Source organism: Mesoplodon bidens, assembly GCF_964165515.1.
Source record: "Mesoplodon bidens genome assembly, chromosome: 6".
Classification (NCBI taxonomy): domain Eukaryota; kingdom Metazoa; phylum Chordata; class Mammalia; order Artiodactyla; family Ziphiidae; genus Mesoplodon; species Mesoplodon bidens.
In genome coordinates, this window is record NC_138162.1 from 30453710 (window position 1) to 30463147 (window position 9438).

At 42.7% G+C, this 9438-nt stretch overlaps 1 protein-coding gene across 3 annotated transcripts in view; it reads right to left on the reverse strand.

The window, feature by feature from the left end:
- The window catches only part of ABCA1 (ATP binding cassette subfamily A member 1), a 140357-nt gene extending 131311 nt beyond the window's left edge, over positions 1 to 9046 (reverse strand). For 2 of the 3 annotated variants that reach the window (XM_081237808.1, XM_081237811.1), the window contains exon 1: positions 8791 to 9046. The gene's annotated coding sequence lies outside the window, so the exon portion shown is untranslated. The remainder of the gene's footprint in view (positions 1 to 8790) is intronic. The other variant, XM_081237809.1, reaches the window with a different exon arrangement.
- Between the last annotated feature and the right edge of the window lie 392 nt (positions 9047 to 9438).

Genomic DNA, 9438 nt, shown 5'->3' on the forward strand with positions numbered 1-9438 from the left:
TCATCACTGGTGAGAAAATCCAGAGCAATGGATGCCTCTTAAAGTCCAGGACAAAGCTGTCAAAATGGTCAGTCTTATGTTGAAGAGCCTTGAATGCCAAGCTAAAGATCGTCATGGTGGCAGATCCTTAAAGTCTTTTGACATTTGTTCAGCACCTGGTATTTACATGGTGTTTGAAAAATATTTGCTGAAGAAATGAATTTCAGTTTAATGGTATTTTTTGTACATTAGCCATACACACACACACACACACACACACACACACACACACACACACATTTTTAAAATATTATGTCGTCCTCTTCCTTCCTTCATCCAGTACCAGAAATCACACCTCACCCCAGCTAAGGTAAACTGCCACTTCCATCCCAAGACCCTGCATCTGTGAGTGGAGAAGAGTCTACAGATCAATCTAAAGCCATCAGTCTGTGGGACTTCCTTGGTGGTCCAGTTGGTAAGACTCTGCAGATCCTGCGTGCATGCTGCAACTGAGTCCACATGCTGCAACTAAAAGACCCCACATGCCACAACTAAGACCCAGCGCAGCCAAAATAAATAAATAGAGATAGAGAGAGAGAGAGAGAGAGAGATTTAAAAAAAATAAAATAAAGCCATCAGTCTGGGCCTTTACATTCTCTCTGCTTTTCCAAGGAAAGCTGCTGCTTCCATCAATGCTGCCTTTTATGTCAAACTTGGATCATCTAAATACCAGATCCAATTGAATTCAAGCTGTCATCCCCTTGGGGACTTGCTTCTTCAAGAAAACAAGCTTGGCTTGACTCTTGGCAAAAACTATTCCCAACCGGGCATCCCACAGAAATTTTGCAAAGCAAGTGTAAATAGGGATATGAAACCCAAACAACTTCTTAGCAGTTCCTTACCTCCTCCCATGCCTGCCCCAATCCTGAAAACTCTTGCTCCTTTTTTTCCCCCTTCTTCTTCCTTCTAGTCCTAATCCACTATGATCTCTGAAACAACTAATTCAGAGCAATGCTTTAGAAAACTTTGTGTCTTGCTCATCGACCCCCAGTGAAGGTCTTCTGAGATATTTAGAAATATTTTCATAAGGTTAGTCCAATTCTCATCCTTTCTTGGAGGATGAATGAGTCTTAAAAGTCAGCTTTTTTTTTCCTATCATGTATTGGCTTAACAAGACTGCAATATAAGAAGCAAAACCTATACTCAAAATGGAGATGTCCAGGATGGAAAGTTCAAATGAATATTTTCTTTTAGAGAGATTCTCCAGATGCTGAGTCGGAAATGAGACAAATGTCTCACTGTGTCTCACTACATCATGTTTGTTCCATTGAAATTTCTTGAGATCAACCAACCCCTCCTTCCCTTGCATTTTGGATGAAACTCCCCTTTTGGTTCTATGATTCAAGTCTTCATCCACCTAATGCAGATTAAATAGGCAATTCCAACATCCTCAGGCTTCTACCTTCCTCTCCTCCCACCATCTTCTTTTCTTCCATCATCACTCTCATCAAAACACTCATAAAAAAAAAAACAGAAACAAAACAAACAAAAACGCTCTTTATGCATTCCCTGGGTATTTCCACTCCACCTCTCAAAACCCACACGATCGATCTGTTACACTAATGCTGAGCCTGTCCCTCAGGACATTTCTCTGGGCAGCTCCAATCAAAGAATCATCCTTTTTCCTGAATACAGACATAGAGTTAGAGGATGTAAAAGCTTGAATGGCTCTTTAAAAGTCATGTACTCAGCCGCTTTCATCTCATCAACCAAGAAACTATATCTCAGAAAAGTAAAATGACTTGCCCAGGGTCACATGACTCCTTAGTGTGTTTCTCAAATTACATGTAGAATATAATTACGTCAAATTGTATGTAATTATATGTAAAATTTGGAGTGTACATGCCTGTGTATATTTTTTCTTTAGAGAGAAACCATAGCTTTCATCATATTCTCTATGTAGTCAAAAATCCTCTCCCAATAATTGATAGCCACTGATTAGTTTTTTATATACAAAATTCTTCCTAGGAAGTGTCCCGGACTAAACACCAATTATCATAAAACATCTTGACTTCAAGACTAGCCAAATAAACTGTTTTGACTTCCAAATGCTTCTTGGAAGTTGGATTTGGCATAGAAAATGTTGCAGTTCTAAACAAATACACACACACAAACAAAATGAATAAAAGAAAAGATCCTATGCATAAAAGGTTATTTTGGGTTTTTTAAAAACTAAATTCTATTTTTAAGTAATTAAATTCTAAACTACTTAGTGAATTATCTCATTCTTATTTTAAAAAAATAAATTAATGTGCAAATAGAAGTAGTTTAATGTGAAATGTCACAGACTACAACACTTTCTCAAATCACAGCTGCCTCAAGAAGAGAAATGAAGCTGAATGGAGTCAGAATTGTTTGTTCTACAACAAGTAAACTGGCCTAGGTACATACTAATATTTCTCAGTCTGTCATAAACCTAAACTTAACTAGAGTTTTTCCTCATATAATTCTATTTCTAGAATACAAGAATTTAAAGCATTTTATAAAATTTTTTTTGTTTTTTGTTTTTTCAGAAAAAGAATCTTTATTTCCAAATGAGCAACTAAACACACAATGGACTCAAATGGCATGTTCCTAAAATTTTCAAACCAAATCCATTTACAAGGCACAGCTTGTCTTGGAATATTTCTGATTTCCTTAGTAAGCACCTTGGTATTACATATAGGCACTATTTCATACCTACTATGATCTACTAAAAAAACAAGTACTTTCTCATCAACACACTTTTTTTCTACTTTGGATCAATACCACTTCAAAGTTTTTTTAGATTCTACCAAGCATTCTAAGCCTTTTTCAATATTTTCCATTGATAAAAAAGAGGGTTTTTTTACTTCTTTAGTAATTAATACTGTTAAATCTGATAAAATCTTTTTATTTTTAGATAACTTCACATAAAATGTCCCACATTTTGAAACATAAAGTATTTCAGCCTTTTCAAGTTGTCCAGGTTTTAACTCTTCAAAAGGAATATTAACCAACCAGCTGTTGGTAGGATGGTTGAAGGATCATAGAACCTTCATACTCATTTGATCGTCCTTTCTTCATTTCTTTATCCATAGGGCTCACCTTTTGAGAGACAACCTTAGGCATTTGCAATACTGTTTTCTGTAGGTTCGAACATGCTGTCCATTTAAATAGTTCATTAATGACACATTTTTCATCACAAATTATATTTACTTCCCATTTCTGTTCATGCTTTTTCAAAAACTCACAAGAAACTGTTTTATTACTTACTCTTGAAGCAAAATAATCCACAGTTTTGCTGTCCCATATTTCATCAGGCTCATTCCACTTTACTCCACTAAGGAAAGAATGAACCCCTAGCTTTTCTGTGATTATCCCATCATTTTAATTCATCTTTAGAATATAGAAAACCAACATTAGTTCCCCATTCTCTTTGACTTGTTTAAGTCAGCATTTATTGAATCCCCTTCCATATCAAGGAGGGTGAATTAAGGACCAGGAGAATGAATCAAAGCCCTCCTGGAGAAGCACACACTCAAGAAGAAGACAAATAAATGTCAACTATAACAACAACAATGAAAACAACAACAAAAACACAATTAAACCCATGACATGAATAGTGCTGTGATCCAATCCTATGGGAGCAAAAAAGAAGGGGATAATTAATTTTAACTGTGTGTTGGCAGGAAGGTGTGAATTCAGGAGAGCTTATGAGAAGGATGGCATTTAAATCAGGTCTTAGAGGAGATTTTCAAAATGGAAAAAAGACAGGATTTCAAATTTTCTTTTGTTTTAGGAACCAAGTCTTATGCTCCTCAGAGTAAATGATCTTTGCTTTAATACAGCTTATCGTCTCAACAGAATGCAGAACAACCAAAGGCTCTACCTGAAAGCAATTTTACATATGAGATTTTCTTCCTCTGGCTTCAGATATTTCCAAAATGTGCCTCTTTAACAACACCTAAGCTGGTTACCTACCCAGGGAACTATTTGCAGTCAGAAATACCCAAATGAAAAGTGAGACTCATTTTTTGCCTTTTGCTAGTATTTCATTTGTCAAAACTCTGATATCTTAATGAAGTCCTTACCCTGCTATAAGTAAACTCATGGAAACCAGACTGCCTGGGATGCAGCCTCAGCTCCTCTACTTACTTACAAACTCCATGATCAGGCTACTTACCCTGTCTATACCTCAGTTTCCCCATCTGTAAAATGCAGATCATAAAAGAACCCATCTCATATGGTTCTCATGAGACTGAACTAAATTATTACATGTGAAATGCTTGAAACAACACTCAGCATAAGGTAAATCAACAATAATGTAATTTTTTATCAAGAAGAAATCTTTCCTAAGAGTTTATTTCTAAGGTGCTACACCAATTTAATAAGAAAAAGATTTTCCCATCCTGCTTCACTTTTATTAAGCTGACTTTGAAACTGTATGTACTTTCTCTTTCAGAGAAAGATGCCTTAAGAAAAGGCTAAATTTGATTCCTAGACAGTAATGGCAGTAACAGAAAAACGGTTTATTTCAGAAGGTCCAAGACATAATTAGGGATAAAACAAGCAGAAGTCATATTGTACAACAACCAATTTTTTTAAATCACCAAAATTAAGACTGACAGCTAACTAATAGTTCTCTTCACTTTTTCTCTCCTTTTATTATTTATTTATTTATTTATTTATTTATTTGGCTGTGCCGAGTCTTAGTTGCAGCATGCGGGATCTTTAATTGTGGCATATGGGATCTAGTTCCCTGACAGGGGATCAAACCCGGGCCGCCTGCATTGGGAGCTCGGAGTTTTAGCCAGTGGGCCATAGGGAAATCCCTTCCCTTTTTCTTTTGTTCCTTATCCTTTTATAGCCAAATCCTCTGTCTATCCATTTTCTATGCATCACACAGGAAAAGATTTCGAGATCATCATGGACCTACTCACAAATACTTGACTAAAACGAGAGTAAATTTTTCATTTTAAACCAAGTAAAGAATTAGAGTTGAGCAAATTTTATTGTCTGTCCTTTCCATGGTGTTGCAATCCCTACACAACCAATGTCCCAACAAGCTGAAGAGAACTTGGCTGGCCCACTCATAGCAACAAGGGAAATATAACACAGGCTGCAGATTCTGATAAAGACTAGAGCAGATGAATATACCAGAACTCAGCAAGCATCCTCACAAAGTCCTCTGCCCATAGCAACTGAAATTGTACCACCTCACTGCTTAGTGTGGGAGTCAAAGAAATCTGGGGCTCACTGGCTGGGTTCAAAACTTAGCTCTGCTGGGGCTTCCCTGGTGGTGCAGTGGTTGAGAATCTGCCTGCTAATGCAGGGGACACGGGTTCGGGCCCTGGTCTGGGAAGATCCCACATGCCGCGGAGCAACTAGGCCCGTGAGCCACAACTACTGAGCCTGCACGTCCGGAGCCTGTGCTCCGCAACAAGAGAGGGCACGACAGTGAGAGGCCCACGCATCGCGATGAAGAGTGGCCCCCGCTTGCCACAATTAGAGAAAGCCCTTGCACAGAAACAAAGACCCAACACAGCCAAAAATAAATTAAAACAAACAAAAAAAACCCCTTAGCTCTGCCACTTGCAAGGTGTGTGTCTGGGGACATGTTCATTACCCTCTCTGTTTCAGTCTGCAAAATAGGGATAATAAGTGGATTTGTTGTAAAAATTAAAATAGTATTTGAAAAACATTTGTATCAGTACTTGGCACCTGGTGCTATTTAACTGTGTCTATTAAATAAATATTGCAATAACTTTGGCACTTATGATTATTTCCACATGCAAATATGAAGAAGGTTTCAGTTTCAGTGTAGGCCCTCTCCCAGAATAGTTAAATTAAAACAAATTTTCAGCAAGATCTTTAAAATTTGATACTGACGTAATTGACCGTAAGGAGCATTATACTTTCATTATTCCTTTAACATCCAGAGAGTAAATAAAAATGTATTTGGATTCGAGAGTATTTTAGAAATGTAAAAACCACACGTCTATTAGTATTTTCTAGATTCTAAAAAAAGTTCATAATTAAGGAGTCTAAGGTAATGTCCATTTATCTTAGGAGCTAAACATTAAAATAGCAAAGATATTAACAATTTACAGTCACTCTGAATACAGCATAAGCAACTTGGTTTATGGGAAGGAAGATCCCCTAAAAAAATTTATTTTTATTTTTTATTTTTTATTTTTTTTTGCGGTATGTGGGCCTCGCGCTGTTGTGGCCTCTCCCGTTGCGGAGCACAGGCTCTGGACGCGCAGGCTCAGCGGCCATGGCTCACGGGCCCAGCCACTCCGCGGCATGTGGGATCTTCCCGGACCGGGGCACGAACCCGTGTCCCCTGCATCGGCAGGCAGGCTCTCAACCACTGCGCCACCAGGGAAGCCCCTAAAAAAATTTTTGATGGAAAAATATTCCAACTTCTCTCCATATAAGGTAAATACTACAGAAGATAATAAAAAGCTGTGTTGCTGAGTTTCATTCGGTTTCATTCATTTTTAATAACATAAGCATTAACGTTTCCTAGAGCAGAGGTTGAAAACAACCAAACCCTAATCACCCTTTTCCATCCTAAGCTACTGTCTTACACTGTCTCACATGAACTGTAAATATGCCCTAAGTCAAAAGGTGTCCAGGGTCCCTTACAGGCCTCTATTTAGATGTAAACTGAGGGTTGAGATTTCAAGTGCTCATCTGGAGGGGAGACACATATCACAGGTATCCCCTTCACAATCAGATATGTCATTCTGGAACACTAGGCTGGTCCCTGCAAGGGGGCTAATGAATTACTCTGACTACAGTAGAAATTCTTACCCCTTAAATGAACTGTGGTCATCGAAGGCTGGTCACTCTGATTCTACTGCTTTTTCTCGAGTAAATACTAATGTGTTCTGTGTATCCAATGTTTTCCCAAAACTCTATCATAAATTAATGCATTAAAGCTCCTATAAAAGGAGCACTTGGGGAACAAGCTGACAATGAAAACTTCGTACTTGAAAATTATTATACCATCAGAAGAGGTTCTACTCCGGAAACTTCTCCGTGCTTTCACACTTTCTTTCATTTGGGAGAAATGCCTCAAGAGAAAGATATGAACAAAAGAAAGCCTCCGTTAATTTGTGATAGGTATGAGGAAGATGGGCTGAAATATTAATAAAAGGGGAAATGAGAAACTAAGTACTTTTTTAGTTGGGATTTAAATTTTTTCTGAAAAGAAGATCAAAACTTGGATTTGGGTCCCAAACTATTGTTAAAAGAACCAGTAAAACTCTGCTTTTGAACTTGCAAAATTTTGTGAGGTGTTCTTTGTTGGGGAGGTGGGGACCGAGCCTTAGAAAGTGACTTGCTGATTTTCATCACCAAAGAATTTTTTTAATATCAAATTTGTCCTCTATTATATTAATGTATATACTACTCGCTCAGTTTGTTGTGTCACTGAAAAGTGTTGGTTTTAAAAGCTGATGGTATCGCTTTTATAGTGCCATTTCTTTCTCTCTCGCTTTTTCTTTCTCTCTCCTTATTTTCTTTTATCTTGTTTATTCCCTTCTTTTTGATAAGTGTTGAAAAAGAGGCACCTACACACAACCCTGGCACTGGCCCACGCCCCAAGAACCTTCCATTTAGCAACGCTCTGGGAGTTGGGAACCATTGTAACAAAACAGAACCAGACGCGCTTTCGCCTGTTCCCCAGGTTTCCTCCCAGTCTGCAAACACCCGTCTTCACCGCATCTCGGTCGGAACCCTCGAGCGACAACGCCTCGTACAGCCCGGCCTCACTCCGGCCAAGGAGCCGATTCCCAGGCCACCCGGCCAGGAGGCGCTGTGGATCAGTCCCCCCGTGGCCACCCGTAGCCGGCGCCCAGCCATCCCTCCCCCCAACGCGGAGCGCAGCCCGCCAGCGGAGCTGCGAGCTCTGCACCGCCCGCCGGGGTTACTCTCGGTCATTCCGCTACACCATCCCGCCCCAGCTTCCCCATCCGTGCCCGGCCTGAGGCTGCCCCAGGAGACAAGCAGCAAAGGGCAGGAAGATGGGGCACAGGGGAATGGGCACCTCAGCTCCAGGTTTCCTCAGGCCCTCCTTCTAAGTCTAACGTTTTTTTTTAAAGAAACAGAACTCTCGTCGCCCCAGCTGCGTCAGGGATACCAGCTCCGGGGAGCGTACGGAGACCGTAGAAAGGACCCAAACAAAGCCCCCGAGGCCTCAAATGAGCACTAGCGCTATGGACCCGGTTTGGTGCACCTCCCAGTCGCGTTCTTGGAGAACAAGAACGCGCCGCCCCAGTCCGGGGGCGCAGGGGACCGATCCTCAGACCAGAGTCCAACTCGCAAGAACGGAGGGGAGACTGAGGGCTAGCATTTGTCCGGGTGGGCGCCGGCCGACCCGCAGCCAGAGAGGATTCCAGCCGGCTCAGGCGCTTCCAAACAAAGGGAAGAGCTCAGTGCCAGACCTGCCACTCTCCCCACTCCGGCTGCAGCGCCCCCAGCACCACCAGGAGCCCCCGATTCCACTGCGCCCCAGGTACTGCGCTCGGGTCTCCGCGCCCAAAGATGCTCCCCGGGCTCCACCGCCGGGCGAACCCTGAGCACAGCGGCGCCGCGTCTTTGGGTCGCCAGAGCTCGTCCTAGGACGTCTCCCCCCCTTACACCCCCGCCCCATTTGCGCTGCAGGAGGTGGGGACGTGGGGGGGTTCGGACTAAAGTCCCCGAAACCCAGCGTTTCCCAAGGTCCCCTCGGCCCTGAAACAAAACAATAACCCCAGCCCAAGTTTCTGGAGAGCCTCTTACCTATTTTCCACTTCTTGTTTCCGGCTCTTTCCCCCACCCCTTGAAAAACCCTTCTGGGAAAGAAGTGGGGGAAAGGGAGCAAAGCGCCGCGAGAAATGGGCTGTGGCGGCGCTGGTCACGCGGCGCCCCCTGTTCTGCCCACCTGCGCCCGGGGAGAGAGGTGTCGGCGCCGCTCCTCCGGCCCCGGCCGCACTCACTCTTCCTCAGAATTACCGGGGTTTTGCCGCGACTAGTTCCTTTTATAGATTCCGCTGCGCTGAGCCCAGGGGTTACTATCGGTCAAAGCCTGTTCTCTCCCTCCTTCCCCGCCCCCTTTCCCGGCCTCTGTTTATGTAGTTCAGTCACTCTGCAGAAAGCACGTGGAGCCGCGCCCCGCCCCTTAAACGGGCGACGTCCTGCAGCGCGCGGGGTTGGGGGCGGAGGGTGCTGGTGGGGGTCTGCGCCCCTCGCCCGGGCCTGGGTCCGCGCCCCTCGCCCCTGCCCGGACGGCCAGCCCAGGACCAGCGGGAAACGCCGGGCTTGGGGCTGCGCCTAACAGAGACTCTCATCCAGGTTCAGGGCAGCCAACAGCACGAGTGGACATCGCTTCCTCTAAACTCTTGCTTTCAGCAATTTTTGTTTCCTTTGTTCATTTACTCAGTCGGAGGG